This window comes from Myxine glutinosa, chromosome 1, assembly GCF_964187855.1.
Source record: "Myxine glutinosa chromosome 1, kmMyxGlut1.1, whole genome shotgun sequence".
NCBI lineage: Eukaryota > Metazoa > Chordata > Myxini > Myxiniformes > Myxinidae > Myxine > Myxine glutinosa.
In genome coordinates, this window is record NC_136261.1 from 264,506,879 (window position 1) to 264,525,644 (window position 18,766).

The 18,766-nt window shown below is 45.6% G+C and overlaps 2 non-coding genes across 2 annotated transcripts; one reads left to right on the forward strand and one right to left on the reverse strand.

Annotated features, from left to right (window-relative positions):
* Positions 1 to 10,701: 10,701 nt before the first annotated feature.
* On the forward strand, positions 10,702 to 10,773 carry TRNAQ-UUG (transfer RNA glutamine (anticodon UUG)). The gene has a single exon. It is a non-coding gene; the product is annotated as a tRNA-Gln (tRNA).
* A 7,599-nt stretch (positions 10,774 to 18,372) lies between these two features.
* TRNAQ-UUG (transfer RNA glutamine (anticodon UUG)) lies at positions 18,373 to 18,444 on the reverse strand. The gene has a single exon. It is a non-coding gene; the product is annotated as a tRNA-Gln (tRNA).
* Positions 18,445 to 18,766: the final 322 nt, after the last annotated feature.

The window sequence follows — 18,766 nt, forward strand, 5'->3', positions numbered from 1 at the left end:
AAAAATCAAGAATATGCAAAGCACAGGGCCATGAATGTCGAAGCAGCTCATGAAAACCGTGAATATGCCCACAAAAAAAACGCGAGCATATGAAAAACCATGAATACACAAAAAAACGCGAATACACGAATCACGGGACTGTGAATATAGAAGCAGGTCATATTTTATCAACCGCGATTACACGGTGTCAGCGGATGTTGGGACTGCGAATGTCGAGGTCCGACAGTATAGAAAAGTTATCCTGAGTCTGCGATGCATGCAATTAATGCAAAACAGAAGTTAATCATCGGCCATAATGAGCCAACCCTAAACGGTACCATCATCTTCTGAAAAAGTCGGAGAGGTGGGGGGCTTGACCCTCAACCCGTCGGTGTAAACCTCACAAAAGGACAAAGGAGGAGGTCAGCCAAGAAACTCAGGGGTCGGAGGAGGGAAGTGGATTTTTCTTTTTTTATCTTGCCCACATTTTTCTTGCAGGTTTTCTCACCGAGCTAATTCTACTTCAAGGAATCAGTTCATAAAAGTGTTTGGGAAGAAAATAAAGGTGAAGGCATCTTAATTATAATTCCAATGATCAGGTAGATACATAGACAACGCCACATTCAGCTTTAATGACATTCAATTCCAGTCGAGGTAACATGACATTTCATAAAACGCGAGAGTTCTAAAAACATTTTACCCTGCGCAGTGTTCAAGTCTATAATTCAATTGAAATGAAATAATGATTTTAAAGGTCTTTTAAAATAAATTCTGGAAGATTACCACCATTGTGCGGTGTCTTATACACCACCTTATTTAACTGTTTGATTACTGAATTTTTTTTATATGCAAAACGAAAATATGCTATTTATTCAGGCAAACTGAAAAAAATGTAACATGTTTGTAGTTAGGTCCAGAACCTCGATTCCGTGACCATTTTCTGGCTAGTAAGGTTTGACGATTGATTTGACTTCTATGGACCTTATATAAAAAAAATTAGCACCAAAAAAAATGTCCCTGCCAAAAATCCCGGCATTTTTTCCTATAGGCCCAAATCCAAGATGGCCGTCGGCGCCATCCAAGTTTTGCCAAGATGGCAAAAGTCGACCATGAGGATTCCGAATCTGACATTGGTTTGACATAACAACATCATTTTGACCCAGGAATCAAAGATGGCCGCCATCCGGTAGAGCGAAAACGTAACGTAATGCAAACTACATTCATAGGGATCTCTTGCATTAAAGTAATTGACGAATGAATGAAAGTAACTAAACTCGCACTTCAAAAACAATTCTTTTAATGGCTGTAACATGAACAGTTTTCAAATGAAACCACTGATGACATATCAACAGAAATCATTTTACACTTTTTGGCCATGGTTTGTAGAAAACTGACCACAACACAATTGAAACACATTAATAAGTTACCACGTCGGCTTTTGTGTAAACTGGTGAATCAATGAGATTGATAGGTGGTCAGTCTGAATCAGAGCATTCTGCCTCACTGTAGTCTGAATCATCAGAACCGCTGAACTGAACACCCGCTCTTGCAAGAAGCTGGTCAACTTTTCCTCCCCTGCAGCACCGGCCAAGTTGAGTTCAGCAACGAGCTCATCAGTGGCAGGCATGGCTGATTGTAGGGTGCGGAAGGTAGGTGACGATGGGTCGAATGGAAAGGAGTTGAACTCATGCATACATGCGACCAGGTCCTGCACGCACTGCTCATCTTCTCACATTCGTTTTGGGCCGCATTCCATGTGCTTCCTTTTGGTTTCTCTTCGGTTGGCCAGGGTGTTATGAGCTGCCCTGATCTGGGCCACATTGTTCACATTTCTGGAGTGCACCAGTAGCTGCTTCTCATTCTGGAGGATGGAGAGCCACCCAGACTTCATTTTACTCCCCTTGTTCATGGTACATTCGATCCACATATCCCAAGCCATGTTGGAGTAGCGGTTGCCGGTGATGGACTGAGTGAAGTCAGTTCGAAGGAAGGTGACCTGATCATCAGGGAGAGCTGTTAGCATCGCCCAGAAGTCAGATAGCCACCTCCCGTACCTATTGTTGTCATACGCTACCATCCACGGCAGCATGGTGCGTAGAGAGCTGAGGTACTCATCCCAGTTACAGATATGGACTGCGTGCACATTCTGCATGAGCACATCCGTCATCGGCAGGGAGGCCCCTCCAGTAGTCTGCCATGTCACTGGTCTCCACATGGGTGAATAAATTGGTGACGAGGCTCTCGAGGCCAACATCCTCCTCCAGTGCTGCATGGGCAGCAGCGCGAGCTTCTTGGGAGATACTTGTATCTCTCAGAATCTCAAGATTCTCCCTTGTATCATCAGCCAGGTGGGGCGTGATCCTCTCCTGCATCAGCTGACTCATGAGTGCCTCATGCATGAGCCTCAAGCAACGCAGCCCCCTCTTGTAATGCTTGCCTTTCAGTGCACGATTGACAGAGCCCTCGGCAATAACTCCTCCCGCCACGAGTACATCTCCCAGCTCACTCCCCTTGTAGTGCTTGTAGATAGCACTCATCATCACACACTGTGTATGAAAGGGACCTAGAAAGGGCACAATGTCATGGTATTTGTTTACGTTCTCGGCCTTGAGCAGGGTGAAGAGGACGTACACTGGATGATCTCCCACGAAGAAAGCGAAGGGCATGCGCTTAGCGGCGATGATGGTGGACAGCCTGTCCATGATGGCATTCACAACTGACTTGTTTGGCGGCTGATTGTAAGACGTGTAAAAATATGCCTTGCTCTTGCCATGCTCCGTATTTAAGCCAGCATGAAACCCGTTGTAGGAAGGGATAGTCTGCTTAGCAGCATCAGGGTGGTCACCATTCACGTCCGCTCGAGCAAGGGCATGAATAATGCTCCGCTTGCGTTGATGTTCTGAACTTGATGAGAACATACTGGGCTTAGGGCGAATAGGTGGCTCACCGCGTTTGATGGTCCTATACGGCGTAACTCTCTGCAACTCAGACGCCTTCTCAGTCAATGACTGCGTCATAGTCTTCGCGTCATTTAAGCATACTTGCTCGTCCTGGACGTTTGCTTTAGGCTTCGGTACAAGGCTTTCTAGACTTTGCAGAAACATCCAGTTACAGCGATGTGCAGTACCCCCTCCTGTCAAAGTGTCGTTGAGAAAGTCATCATTGTCAATGATACTGATGCTTGGTTCTCCCTCAGCAATCTCGTCATGACAGATCGAGCACCGCTCGAGGTCATGCATGGTCCAGAAGTCACGCAGGAGAAGCACGTTCGGGTAGCTGATCCCCATGCCCAGTTTGTAGTAAGAATCAACAAGCTCCTTGCTGCGAGTCATCCCGTGAAGGGTGACGGTGGCATTGATGGCAGTAGCTGTTGGTCGCTTTGTGGTGTACTGTGTGATGAGAGAGGCGAGAGAGAGAGTGTGCTGGGAGACAGATCTACCCCATTTTTCCCCCGCAAAGCAGATAGCAGCTGCACCATGAGAGGCGATACCTCTTCCTCCTCTTCTAGCTCTTCGACTCTCGGCGGCCAGGGGATGTGTTTGATTGACTGGACGTCATCCCTGAACCGCTCGGCCACATTGCGCACCAGTTGCTCACTGCTGACACTGATGGAGGAGAGCGCTGCTTCCACATATGAACCACTCCCGGACGTATCATAGACCAAGTCGCTCTGGTTCCTCTGAGGGCGGGTGTGGAAGCCATTCTTGCCCTCAAACTCCCGGGTTAAGATATCTTTGATAAAGGAAGACTTGACGCTGATGTTGGGAAGCCATACCGAGAAATGATAGAACTGTAGTCTTTGAGGAGGCTCTGCAGTGACCTTAGCTCATGTTCCTCAAAGATAACTGTTCTGATGTGGTCAACGAAGATAGTCTGATCTTCACGGAGATTGACATTGTGCATGCGTGGGAGTTTGTCATCTTCACTCATTTTCTGGTAACAACGCACATATTTCAACCAGCATTTGTTGTGATATCGAATCTCAATCACGTAGGGCTGATCAGCTGCACCATTTTTTTTTTTTTTTTTTGGAAACAGAATCGAGGCTCGTGAAAGAGCTAACATTTAACACACAAACAAATCAAACAGACAAAGAAAGTATATAAAAAGGGGAGCGGTAGACAATATGGGGAGAGAAGGGGAAGCACATAAACTCAACATTTGAGAGCAGGGACATCGGGAATGTGTGGGAGGGAGAGGGCTTGGGGGGAGGCGGCGTGGGAAGGGGGAGGAGTGGGAGAAGTATAAACACAAGGACACCAAGGACTTCCAGGAAAGAAGTTGGTATTTAAAAAAAGTGGATTTGGGGTGAAATTAGCGGGGGTAGAAAAGATCAAGGTTTTGGTTGGGGGAAGATAAGAGATGGTGGTGAACAGCTGTTTTGAAGACCTGGAGGGAGGAGTGGGATTGGAGAGAGTGAGGGAGTTTCTTCCAGAGGTGGGAGAAAAGAGGAATGAAGGAGTGAATGTGAGCAGAGAGTCTTGATTTTGGCAATTTAACCATAAGAGGGTTGCAGGCAGATCTTGTGTGACGTGTAGGAATATTTGGGGGACAGAGCCCAGAGAGAGCTGGAGGAGCAAGGTCGGAGAGGAGTCGGTAGAAGACAGAAAGACCACAAACCTGCCTGCGGTGAGTAAGTGAAAGGCCCTCAGAGGAAGCTTCATCGCGGGAGATTCCAATGATTCTGAACGCTTTGGTTTCAACAGCGTGAAGACGAGCTAGGTGTGAGGCAGGAGCACCAGCCCAGAGGGGGGAACAGTATTCCATTGAGCTGCAGATGAAAGCCTTATATGTGGTGAGGAGCTAAGGTGTGCCAAGGAAGGACTTCGCACGACGAAGGATGCCCAGTCGGCGACTGGCTTTGGAGGCCAGATTTGAAATGTGGTTTTCCCAGGAAAGATAATGGCAGATAGTGAGACCCAAAGCTTGAGTGACAGAACTTCTTGGAGAGGATTATTCAGAAAGTGGATGGGAGTATTGTCCAGTCGGTCTTTTCGGAGAGACATCGTAAGAGTGTGAGATTTGTCAGGATTGAAAGACATGTTCCACTTATTTGCCCAGTCTGTGATTTTGTCCAGGTCTGCAGAGAGTGAGGAGGCTGCAGACTGCCGATCTGAGGGATGAGGAATGAAGCGGCAGAGAGTGGAGTCATCAGCAAAGAGATAGAGAGGATTTTCAAGAGAGTCGGAGAGATCATTGATGAAGACCAGAAAATGCACAGGGCCCAGAACACTGCCTTGGGGAACTCCAGCCTGAACAGGAGGAGGAGATGAGAGAAACCCATTCAGGGCCACACCTTGACTACAACTAGAGAGGAAGTCCGCCAGCCATGCGTGGCGATTTCCATGGATCCCAATCGAGGAGAGTTTGGTGAGCAGAGCGGGGTGCCAGACCGTATCGAAGGCACGTGATATGTCAAGGGAGACAGCTCTAATTTCCTGTTTGGCATTGAGGACCTCCAATCCATTGTTGAGACAGAAGAAGCAGCATGTCCAGAGTGGAGTGACTTGGTCTGAAACCAAATTGATGATCAGAGATCAAGCCATTGGAGAAGAGGAAAGATTTCATATCCGAAGCAATGATGGATTCCATGACTTTGCTGATAATTGGGAGAAGGCTGATTGGTCTGTAATTGCTAGGATCTGTTTTTGCACATTTTTTGTGTAAAGCGGTGATATTGGCTGATTTCCAAGCAGATGGCAGATGACCTTGAGCAAAAGAGAGGGGGAAGAGAACAGAGAGAGGGAGTGAAAGAGCGGAAGAACACGATTTTAGGACCCGTGGGCTGATGCCGTCAGGTCCAGTTGCAGAATCAAAGTCGAGGGTTGACAGAAACTTTTCCACCTTGTCAGGAGGAAAGGACACAGAGTCCAGGGGCAGCTGGGTACGACTGGGTACGGTGGGTACAGAGAGGGATGGGTTCGGGACACAAGATTTAGAGGCAAACACAGAGTTGAGGCATTCAGCTTTTTCATGTGCGGAGTCAGCTGTGTAGCCGTTTGAGGTAAGGGAGGGGATGGAGGGGGAATAAACACCAGAAACAGATTTGACCAGACGCCACCAGGATTTGGAAGAGGGAGACAGATAAGAGAGTTCGGTCTTGAGAACAGAGAGATATTGTTTCCTGCCTCTCCTGAGGGTGGAGACACACTTGTTTCGGGCTTTGTGAAAGGAAATGAGATTTCCTTCCGTTGGATTTGCTTTCCAGGAGAAGAAGGCAAGTTGTTTCTGGGCAACAGCCTCACCACAAGATTCCGTGTACCACTGTAGCATGGACGGGAGGAAGGGTATGACACCTGAAGACGAGATGGGATCAATCTGTGCATGAGAGAGAGAGAGAGCAGTTTGCTTTGGAAGAATTCACAGAAAGAGTTGATGTCAGAGGCGGTAGAGATGGGAGACCAGTCCAGATGATTGATGGCTGCTTGAAGACTGTGCCAGTTGGCCTGAGTGAAATGCCAGACTCGTCGACGCAGAGGAGGCTCCCTGAGAATGGTCAGAGAGATGTCCACTTTAACAAGCACATGATCAGATGAGCCGATTCGAGCAGAAGAAGAGCAGCAGACATTTTCAGGGAAGTTAGTCATAACCAAGTGCAGAAGAGAAGATGCTCCGTTGACTGAGATCCGGTTCGGGAAATTGACAGATTTTGTCAGTCCCAGTGAGTCGCAGAAGTCCTTTGCTGAGGAGCCATGGCTGGTGAGAGAGGTACCCATACCCAGCCAACTGGCATGGTGACAATTGAAATCACCACATATGAGGAAGAGAGAGTTTGGATGAGTAGATAGAAGTTGGTCCATATTATCAGACAGCGAGATGTAGATGGAGTCATCACTGTTTGGTGGATGGTACAACACACATATGAACAAGAGGTGGGAGCAAAGGGGAAGCCGTAGCCAGAGGTATTCCTGGGGGTGAGGTGGAGAGAGGGCAGTGCAGGGCGAGTGAGAAAGAGTTTTTGATAAAGATAGCAACACCACCTCCAGGACGAGGATCAGGTCTATCATACCGGAGGAGGGAATAACCCGGGAGAGATACTAAGGAATCAGAGACATCATGAAGGAGGAAAGTTTCTGTTAAGCAGATCACGTCTGGTTTGTCAGAAGCAACCTGTATGGAGAGATCAGTTCAGTTTGAACGAAGGCCCCGGATGTTTGAGGTCCATACCGTTAATGAAGAGGAAGGGGGAGCATCGGATACAGAACAGGGTTTGGGGGGGGGGAGGGGTAGGGTAAGATGTGGAAGAGGAGGAAGAGGTAGGGAGAGCTGTTGAAGGTGTGTCAGAGATTTCAGAATAGCTCGGAGAAAGGGAAGGATGGGGCGGACAAAAGGTTTGATGGTGATTGGGTGAGGACAGTGAGGTGTAGTTTGAGGGGCGGGGGCAGAGTGAGGAAGAAGGTTGGGGGAGATGGAGGTGAGAGTTGGAAGAGGGAAGAAGCGGGTAGGACGCTTTGAGGATGAGGGGTGAGAGGGGGGAAATGGAGAATAAATGAGGGTGGGGAGATTTGAAGGGGAGGGGCGAGGGGGAGTTTATGAGGGGAGGGGTGAGGGGGGAGTCTAGGAGGGGAGGGTGAGGGGGAGTCTAGGAGGGGAAGGGTGTGGGGGGAGTTTAGGAGGGAAGGGGCAAGGGGGGAGATTTGAAAGGGATGGGTGATGGGTAGGATTTGGAGGGGAGGGGCAAGGGGGATGATTTGAAAGGGATGGGTGATGGGGAAGATTTGGAGGGGAGGGGTGATGGGGAAGATTTGGAGGGGAGGGGTGAAATAGGATTTTGGAAAGTGTATGATTAATGGGAAACGAACATTTATTGCAAAATGAGTTTCTTGTGACCTTCGAGTCAAAAGTACATTTAAGGACGCTGGAGGGGGAAGGAAGTATGGGGGGGGGGGGGTGGGGGTGGAGTGCAGGAGAGTTTAGGGAATGTATGAAAGAGGAACTGTAAGAGATGGAGTTTTTTTTTGGAATGAATTTATTTGGTGAGCAACCTTTTAAAGAAGAAGAAGAAAAAGGTGTTATAATATACGACAGAATACAGTACTTCAGGGGAAAGTTTAAACATTTTAAAGTTTAACAGTGACAACTATCTAGGGAAATGGGGGTGAAACACGTGGTCGAAGAACGAATGAACGAATAAGAACAACGAATAAGAACAGAGAAGGAAATGTTTTTTTTTTTTGTTTTTTTAGCTGAAATTTTAAACAAGGAAGTATGGGTCAAAGACTGGGAAAAACAGAGAATAAAAGTAATTGGAGCACAATCGACGGACCGCTGAGAGAAAAAAATCAATCAATCCTCAATCGATCAAACAGTTGATTCTATCTCACATGCTCTGATCTTCCAAGACCACCGTGTGGCTCTTGAAAGCAGCCCATGCATGATCGTACAAAATCAGGGACAGCTTTGTTTCTGGGTGCTTGGGCGACTCTGGTTTACAGCACCAGACACATTTTGTTTTTTCATGTATCAGCCCTTGAACGCTCGATCGCAGCCACTTGGCAGGTGGAGCGGCAGCTGGTGGCAAAGCCTCAGACGTAGACGAAGACTGAGCTTGGCATTCCTCGACCTCTCGTTTTATCTGCCTTGTCTTGGCCTGTTCTAGTTTCTTGACATTCCATAAGGTCAACCTACATGAATTATGGACACATTGTCCGCTGGGACTATTATCCCAATCGACTGTTGCGTGGACGTCTCCGAACTTGTCAAGACCGCTCCATAACAGGGTCTTCTTCTTGAGATTTTCCCAACTCTTGGTGGAGGTTATGGCATCAGTGACTTTGTTGCAAAGCCCGCCACACTGGAGCACACACGGAACGGTGGTCATTGGCATAAGCTTTCTTCTCAATTCAAATCACGAACAGCTGAAGCTGAAACCTAAAACATAGAAATACATGAAATTAAACACACCCATTAACACCCCCCCCCACCCCTCCCCCCCCCACCCCACACACACACACACACGCACGCACACTCTCCTAAATGCAGCGGAAAAAAATTCTCTAGTCAGAGCCTCAATTTCGTGACTATTATAGATGCAGGCAAAATAATATGTTTATTCATGTGCTCCTTTTCAAAAGTTGCGTTTTTGCTCTACCAGATGACGGCCATATTGGATTCCTAGGTCAAAAGGATGTTGTAACGTCAAACTAATGTCAAATTCGGGATCCTCGTGGTCGACTTACCCCAAAAAGTGCATTTCTAAATAATTATATGTGCTTTTGTTCAAAACTTTATTTTTAAAGATGGCGCCGGCGGCCATCTTGGATTAGGGCCTTTAGGGGAAAATGCCGGGATTTTTGGGAGGGACATGGGTGCTAATTTTTTTATATAAGGTCCATAGAAGTCAAATCAATCGTCAAACCTTACTAACCAGAAAATGGTCACGGAATCGAGGTTCTGGACCTAACTATTGGTATTGTGTATTGTGAAGGAGTTGTGCACCATTTACACCACAAACTATATATTGGGTATAACATCATAAACTATACATTTTCAACCACAAAATCAACATTACTCCACTCAGTTTTATAATTGATTGGTAAAAAAGGGAGTTTATATTCTTAGTGTTAATGGACAAACTGCTTTTGAAAACTCTGAATTACTTACTTGCTGAATAAATTCCTGAAGTTTACCGCTGTTGACACAATGTTTTTCACACCACCTTAATTAACACTTTACCTCAGCTGTTTGTGACTGTTGTTTGACTTTTTACCTAAACTTGCAAAGTCTGCATTACAAGGTTGTTTTTGTTATTTTTCATTCAATGGAGGGGAGGGGAGGGGGGGAGGGTTCCTGAGTTAGAAACTGCCTGATGCCACTGTATCACCTTTAAGCAATTTTTGTGTACTTGGACCGAAACCAGATATACAATACTAGAAAAAGCAGGCTAATTTCGTGGTTTAAAAATATTAAATATATGATTACTTTTGCAACTAGGGGGCCTGTTTGTCAATTGAATCAAATTTTCATTGGTCTTCACCGCCATATCTGGCTACCCGGACTCGGGGGTCTTTTGGGGCATAGGTGTCTTTTGGGTCATCGGGAAATTTTTGGGTATTTTGGGTTCTTGGGGACTTTTGGGTCTTCTGGGTTTTTTGGGTTTTCATGATCGTTTTGGTCTTTGGGGACTTTTTGGTCATCTGGGTCTTTTGGGTCCTTGGGGACTTTTGGGTCTTTTTGGTCCTCCGGGACTTTTGGGTCTTCGGGTACTTTTGGGTATTTTGGGTCCTCTTGGACTTTTCGGTCCTCGGGAGCTTTTGGGTCATCCGAGTCTTTTGGGTCTTTTTTGTCCTTGGAAACTTTTGGGTCTTCAGGGTGTTTTGTGTCCTCTGGGTCTTTTGGAGCCTCTAAATCTTTGGGGGTGTTTTGGGTCTGAAGGATGTTAGGGGTGGTGAAGGGTCTGCAAAGGTTGAAGGGGTCTCAGCAATCTAAAGATTGAAAAGGTACATTTCAAGAGTATGTAATACGTAACTAATTAATAGACGTACATAATTAATAGACACAAAAAACGTATGCCTCACACACGCACGCACACACACACACACACACACACACACACACACACACACACACACACACACACACAAACACCCATGCATGCACCAACACACGCACACACGCACACACAAATACACACACACATGAAAATGCACACACACAATAAATCACAAAATCCCGTCACCCGATGCGTAACGGGCTGTCTCATAAACACCACCTGTAGTGAATGGTTCCATGGTGTAATGGTTAGCACTCTGGACTTTGAATCCAGTGATCCGAGTTCAAATCTCGGTGGGACCTCTCTTATTCAAAAATCTCGGTGGGACCTCTCTTATTCAACTTTGACAAGAATTCGACCTGCTGAGTCGTGGATGCTTCTTGAAACACACGAGTCAGGTGGAAGTCTGCTGATTCTTTTTACCGAATATCGCAATGTCTGTTTTACAAGATTGTTTTTGGGTTGTTTTTCTATTTTGGGGGTGTCCTGAGTTAGAAACTGCATGATAGCACTTTGTCACCATTTAACAATTTCTGTACACATGCACCTAAACCAGATATACAGTCCAAGAAAAAGCAGGCTAATTTCAGAGTTTAAAAATATATTAAATCTGTGATTACTTTAGCAATGGTGGTACAAAATGAGCCAAAAAGTGTCAAATAAAACAAATGTGATTGGTTATTGCTTAACAATGTTCATCATTCAATATAGTTTGTAAAAATAGTCAAAGGCAATACACAAATTCCTTCTAGAGTTCAATAAAACATGTAAATCATTCTACCAGAGTTCCATGTATTCCACACATCACTTGACAAGAGTTGCAATACACAAATCGTTTCACACTGATTCTCATGGTCTTTCTCATAATTACTCTGCCCTCAGGGCATGGATACTTTTCCAAGTCCTGCTCAATGGAATGATTTAGAAAGTGCCACAAAAGTGATGTGTGTTCTACAGTGTTCAAGTATATAATTTAATTTCCATAAAATAAAAATTTTAAAGGTTGTAGAAAAAACTTCCAAAGTTTACCGCCATGACGCAGTCCTTTATTATTACACCACCTTTATTACTACACCACTTTATTACCTTGCGTTCGCGAGGTGAAAAGCAGGGTTAGGCATTCGGGTACGTCCGTACGGGCGTGTCTGCATTTTTAAAATTCATTTTCTCGGCAATCGTTGGTCTGATTGACCAGAAATTTTACAATAGGAGCGCCTCCACCTGTAGATTTAAAAAAAAATAATTATGACGTCATAGGTCACATGGTACGGACGCCATCTTCGAAAAACGTTACACCTATATGTCTCCAAAACACCTCATTGGAAAAAAATTAAACAAGGCTCATTGTGAAGTACTCCCCATGGGGAATAAGATATGTTGATGAGGATGTCACCGGTGCCTTCATTATGACGTCATAATTTGACAAGTACAACACTTGATTCAATCAGTGTAAAAAAAAAAATTCTGTAACTCTTGGTCTGTTGGACACGAAATTTTCACCATGGGAACGTCTCCTCTTATAGAATATTGTAATGATAATTATGACGTCATAGGTCACATGGTAGAGACGCCATCATGGAAAAACCGAAACACGTTGCACCTCTATATCTCCAAAACCGCTCCATGGAAAACATTGAAACATGGCCCATTGTAATGAACTCGGCATGGGGGAATAAGTGTTGTTGATGATGACGTCATTGGTGCCTTACTTATGATGTCAAATTTGACAGGGCAACGCTTAGTCTGATCAGTTTGAAATTTATTGAGCGTGATCAACGCAACAATTACATTCGGGAATATAAATTTATGATGTCATCGCTCACGTGGTCTGGCAACCATATTGGATCAAAGAAAAATTAACGTTCAAAAACAGAAGAGTTGGCTCACAACAAGTTGACTGCGCAGGGTAAGTATTCTATGAATACCATCTAGTTTCACATGTTACCTTAGTTTTTTGTGCCTGTTGTTTGTGTCCTTTATGAAATCCTTAAAAACAGGATGTTTCCTGTTTAGAATGATTTTCAATTTTGATTCGCTGCCAAAAAGGCAGACGGAGTAAAAAAAAAAAACTCTCCCCTCCACATGAGCGATCAGGGCTAATTTAAAGCAACATTACTGCTAAACTGGAGGTTCGTTTTCCGATTCATGTTCAAAATCTAGCATTCAATTTAATTTAAGTTGATCCTCAATCGTAAACTGATGTTTGTGGATGGATGGATGGACGGACAGACAGAAGTGAACCAATTCCTTAACCCTACTTTTCACTTTGCGTGTGTGGGGTAACAATGTAAAATAGGCAGAAGAGTGAGGAGAATCAGTGCCAATAAAACATATACAATTGGATAATCGATTCACTGTCCCTCAAAATCGATAATCGATTTAGTTTCTGCTCTGCTGTGCTCTGTCCCTCAAATATTCCTGCAGGACACAAGATCGGTCGGCAACCTTCTCCTGGTGAAACTGCAAAAATCAAGACTCTCTCCTCTTTTGGCACCTATGGAACCAACTCCCACATTCTCTTCAATATCATTGGCCCAAAAACGCTCACAAAATCCACCCATAACTTTGCCCTCAACATCGACGGTATCCCAGTATCCACCTCCCCTCACATCCGGAATCTTGGCGTCATCTTTGACCAAACCCTCTCCTTCGACAAATACACTAAACAGATCACAAAGTCAGCCTTCTTTCACCTGAAAAACATTGCCCGTCTCCGCTCATCCCTCTCCCCCACGGCTGCAGAAACCCTCATCCACGCCTTCATCACCTCCCGTCTGGACTACTGCAATAGCCTCCTCTATGGTTCACCCTAAAAAATCACCAATAAACTCCAATACATTCAGAACTCCGCTGCCCGTCTACTCACTCATTCCCGGACCCGTGACCACATCACCCCCGTCCTTTACAAGCTTCACTGGCTCCCCATCCCCCAGAGAATCCAGTACAAAATCCTCCTCTTGACATACAAAGCCCTCCATAACCTGGCCCCATCCTACCTGGCTGACCTCCTCTCCAGACACACTCCCACCCGCAACCTCCGCTCTGCTGGTACCAACCTCCTGACCCCCTCCATCCGGACCAAATTCAGATCCTGGGGGGACAGGGCCTTCTCCATCGCTGCTCCCACCCTCTGGAACTCACTACCTCACACCATCAGAGACTCCTCCTCACTCACCACATTCAAAACATCACTAAAGACCCACCTGTTCAACGCTGCATTCAACATTCAACCCACAGCATTTAACCCCTGACTATCTCTTCTCCTTCTCCCTCCTTTTGCTTTAAATATTTCCCTATTGATTCTTGTCTTGTCTTTTTGATTCTTGTCTTATATATATGCCGTATATCGCTGCTGTTTGTTTTCTTGATTCTTGTCTTTTTGCAATTGTTGTTTTCATGTATTGTTATGCATTATGTTTTCCACTCTGTCAAAGCGCCTTTGGGCTTCTGGAAAAGCGCTATACAAAATAAATGAATTATTATTATTATTATTATTATCGTTCTTCCCTCCAGTATCATTCTGGGATTGCCACAATATTGAGTTGTGGTGTTGCTCTTGTGTGAGGATCACCTGCAAGAACTAGAATCATCTGATTGTCCCTACATGTGGGACATCCTCCGTTCTAACTTGGGAGATGTCATCGGTGCCCGGAACTCGTGCAGCCTTCATTACGGGGGAAAGCCCCCCTGGGTCTACTAAACATGCAGATGAAATTGCTGTCCGATTGCTACATGCATCTATCGATAGGGGTGGCCGGTCAGAGGTGACCCGAGTGCTTGAGTTGCAAATATGGGCACTCACCAAATCTCGCCTCCATACAGGCCGGACATACATAGACTTGGTGAAGATGAGGGAAATCTTCTCCCCCACAGGATGAAGGGCACCCACGGTAGAGCTGGGGGTGTTCAGAGAGGTTGGTGGGATGCAGGCTGCCGAGCAAAGGACACACACCATAACCCACACTTCCGGTGTTCGTCGACACAACTGTGTTTCATGGTTTGTGTGTGGTCGGCTCAGACAGCGTGTGTCTGTTGGTATAGAAGAACCCAGGATCCCCACTGCAGCTGGTGTCTGGAAGCTGGACATCGTTGCCAGCAAACATAGGGCCCCTGGTATCCCCGATACCCAAATTAAAAGTGACAATCTGACACTGTCTGGGGAACACAGCCCCTAAAAATCTTAGTATGACACTCCGGAGATTCTGGGCTGGGTGAGACAGAAATTCCAAACATCCATGCATCCACTATATCACTCAATTGGCATGGGGTATGGACGTCAGAGTCGGCATCTATGCTTCCACATGTGTCCACTATATCACTCAATTGGCATGGGGTATGGATGTCAGAGTCGGCATCCATACTTCCACATGTGTCCACTGTCTCACTCAATTGGCATGGGGTATGGACGTTAGAGTCGGGATTCATGCTTCCACATGTGTCCACGATCTCACTCAATTGGCATGGGCTATGGACGTCAGAGTCGGCATCCATGCTTCCACATGTGTCCACAATCTCACTCAATTGGCATGGCTATGGACGTCAGAGTATACATCCATGCTTCCACATGTGTCCACTATCTCACTCAATTGGCATGGGGTATGGACGTCAGAGTCGGCATCCATGCTCTGCAGCCTTTGTCGAAATAACGAAGACATCCGACTGGTGTCGGTGATGGTGATGGAGCATCTCCCCTTCCACACCAGAGAGGAATGCCCGCTTGGCCGCAGTCTGAACGGTAGGTAGTATGGGTCATACTGAGAGTGATCGCCTTGCCCTCGGATTCCAGGAGTCCACAGCCTCAGATGACTTGTTTTAGAAAGTACGGCCTTCTGGAGGGAAACATGACCTGTCAGGTAGGGAAGGTGTTAAAGGCTGGGAGGGAGCGAGTTCTTTACACACGGCAGCACTGAACAGAGAAGGTGCCTAGGGAAGGCCTTCAAATCTGTTTATCAATAGCCCAATGCCTCGTCCTCTACTAGTGGCACAATGAAGGGATGAACGAGATTCCCAATGTCTCTATATATACTATCCAGCAAGACTACATGTAAAATATGTCAATCCTCGACTCTGATTCTGCAACCGGACAAGACTACATCAGCCCACGGGTCCTAAAATCCTGCTCTGCTGCTCTATCTCACCCTCACTCTGTTCTCTTCACACTCTCTTTTGCTCAAGATCATCTGCCATCAGTTTGAAAAACAGCAAACATCACCGCTTTACACAGAAAATGTGCAAAAACAGATCCTTGCAACTACAGACCAATCAGCCTGCTTCCAATTATCAGCAAAGTCATGGAATCCATCATTGCTTCAGATATCAAATCCTTCCTCTACCCCAATGGCTTGATCTCTGATCATCAATTTGGATTCAGACCAGGTCATTCTACTCTGGATATGCTGCTTCTGCTGTCTCAACAATGGATGGAGATCCTCAATGTCAAACAGGAAATTAGAGCTGTCTCCCTTGACATATCACGTGCCTTCGAAACGGTCTGGCACCCAGCTCTGCTCACCAAACTCTCCTCCTATGGTATCCATGGAAATCTCCACGCATGGCTTGTGGACTTCCTCTCTAGTCGTAGTCAACGTGTGGCCCTGAATAGATTTCTCTAATCTCCCCTTCCTGTTCTGGCTGGAGTTCCCCCAGGCAGTGTTCTGGGCCCTGTGCCTTTTCTGGTCTTCATCAATGATCTCTCCGACTGTCTGGAAAATCCTCTCTATCTCTTTGCTGATGACTCCACTCTCTGCCGCTCCATACCTCATCCCTCCGATCGGCAGTCTGCAGCCTCCTCCCTCTCTGCAGGCCTGGACAAAATCACAGACTGGTCAAACAAGTGGAACATGTCTTTCAATCCTGACAAATCTCACACTCTTACTATGTCCCTCTGAAAAGACCGTCTGGATAACCCTCCCATATACTTTCTCAACAATCCTCTCCAAGAAGTTCTGTCACTCAAGCTGTTGGGTGTCAATCTGCCATGATCTTTCCTGGGAAAACCATATTTCCAAGCTGGCCTACAAAGCCAGTCGCCGACTGGGCATCCTCCGTCGTGTGAAGTCCTTCCTTGGCACACTTGAGCTCCTCACCACATACAAGGCTTTATTCCGCAGCTCAATGGAATACTGTTCCCCCCTCTGGGCCGGTGCTGCTGCCTCACACCTAGCTCGGCTTCACACTGTTGAAACCAAAGCTTTCAGAATCATTGGAATCTCCCGCGATGAAATTAACTTTCTAGATGGAGGGCCTTAAACTCACTCACTGCAGGCAGGTTGGTGGTCTTTCTGTCTTCTCCCGACTCCTCTCCGGCCTTGCTCCCCCAGCTTTGTCTGTGCTCTGTCCCCAAAATACTCCTACAGGTCGCACAAGATCTGCCCTCAACCCTCTTATGGTTAAACTGCCAAAATCAAGACTCGCTGCTCACCTTCACTCCTTCATTCCCCTTTTCTCCCGCTTCTGGAACAAACTCCCCCACTCCCTTCAATCCCACTCCTCCCTACAGGTCTTTAAAACAGCTGTTCACCACCATCTCTTTTCTTCCCCCATCCAAAACCTTGATCTTTTCTACCCCTGTTAATTCACCCCAGATCCACGTTTCTGAAAAACCGACTTCTTTCCAGGAAGTCTGAGCACTGTCCATGTGGTTTTTTTTTACCTCTCCTACCCCCCATCCCCCACATCCAAATCCGGATCTGAATACTAGAGTTGATTTTTAATTTTTTAAGTGATTTTTCACCGAAGGCAAGGCAAAAACGATAGTGACCAAACACGTGTTGTATTTCCTCCCAGACCAACACTAAGATATCCCCTGGGTTTGGCATATCACGCAGCCTCTTACAGGCTTTCCATAATGTCATGACGTCTCCGTCTCAGTCCTTCTGAGCCTCAGATGCGACGCCCCCTAAGTTTCGTCAGGCCCACTCCCCAATGGGCGTGGCCAACTCTCCAACTCCAACAGGACTCTTACAGGAAATTTTCACCTTAGATGCACCTTCTCTTGTAGAATTTTTTAATGTTAATTATGACGTCATATGTCACGTGGTATGGGCGCCATCTTGGAAAAACCGAAAACTTTGCACCTCCGAAAGCGCTGCATTGAAAAAATTGAGACATGGCTCATTGTAAAAAAAACTCTCCATGGGGGAAAATATGTTATTGATGATGTCATGGGTGCCTCCATCATGACGTCATAAATCGATAAGTACAAAACTTCATCTGATCAAGATGAAATTTCTTGAGCGTCATCTGGGGATAAATTGGTAAAGAAAAAATGTATAAAAATATATAATAATGATGACGTCATCGGTCACGTGGTTCGGCCGCCATATTTGTTTTAACACAAAAGCCTTAAAAATCGCTTTAAAACACTTAAACACTGCCTGTGTGTGTATCACGTCCTGGCGAGGGTTTGCAATCTCTGATTGCTCTTTGTTGTTATTTGTGGTTATTCCTTGTTCTCACATCAAGACAGCGTCGTGTGAAATGTGCAGCGTGGGTATCGAACAATCGTAGCTACTGATCGCATTCTGTCTGCGTCATAAATATAAATAAGAAAAATGAAACAACAAACATTTGAACTTTACGACCATTATGAACTCTCACTGTGGTTGACAGATTTTCATTGATTTGTACAGTCGTATCGTCTGTTGTGATTTTATAATTGGTATTTTAAAAGATAGATGGCAAAATATACTCTCGATTGGAAATGGACGTTATTATGGAATGGCGCCACCTCGTGGAAGCAAACACCAAGATTCCAACCAAAATCGGCCGAAGAAAATGGTGAGCGATTAAAAACAAGTTTACGTTTGATAACGTGAATGGAAACAACTTCAGAACGAATACATCGGGATAACAACATAAAACAAAAAGGAGAAAAAAAACATCGGAAGCGAAAATAAAAGAGGTCCCACCGAGATTTGAACTCGGATCGCTGGATTCAAAGTCCAGAGTGCTAACCATTACACCATGGGACCTGCGGTTCTCAAATGACAAGGATTATAGTATTTAGGAATTATCTTATACACAAATCGATATCTTAAGGGTTTTCTTTCCGCGAACGAATTGATGTTTTCGCTATTTTTGGTTGGACATTCACTTCATAATACCTACATATATTATTTATTATATAATCCGTTAAACTGCACTGTAAATGCATTAATAACGTTATAACACCACTGCACAAACTTATCAGAATGCGCTCTGACCGTGTTCGATTCTGATTAATTCTGGGATTCATTGAAATTTCCCGTCGACGATATCACATTGAGTGTGCACGTGGCGGGGCAGTGCGCGAGC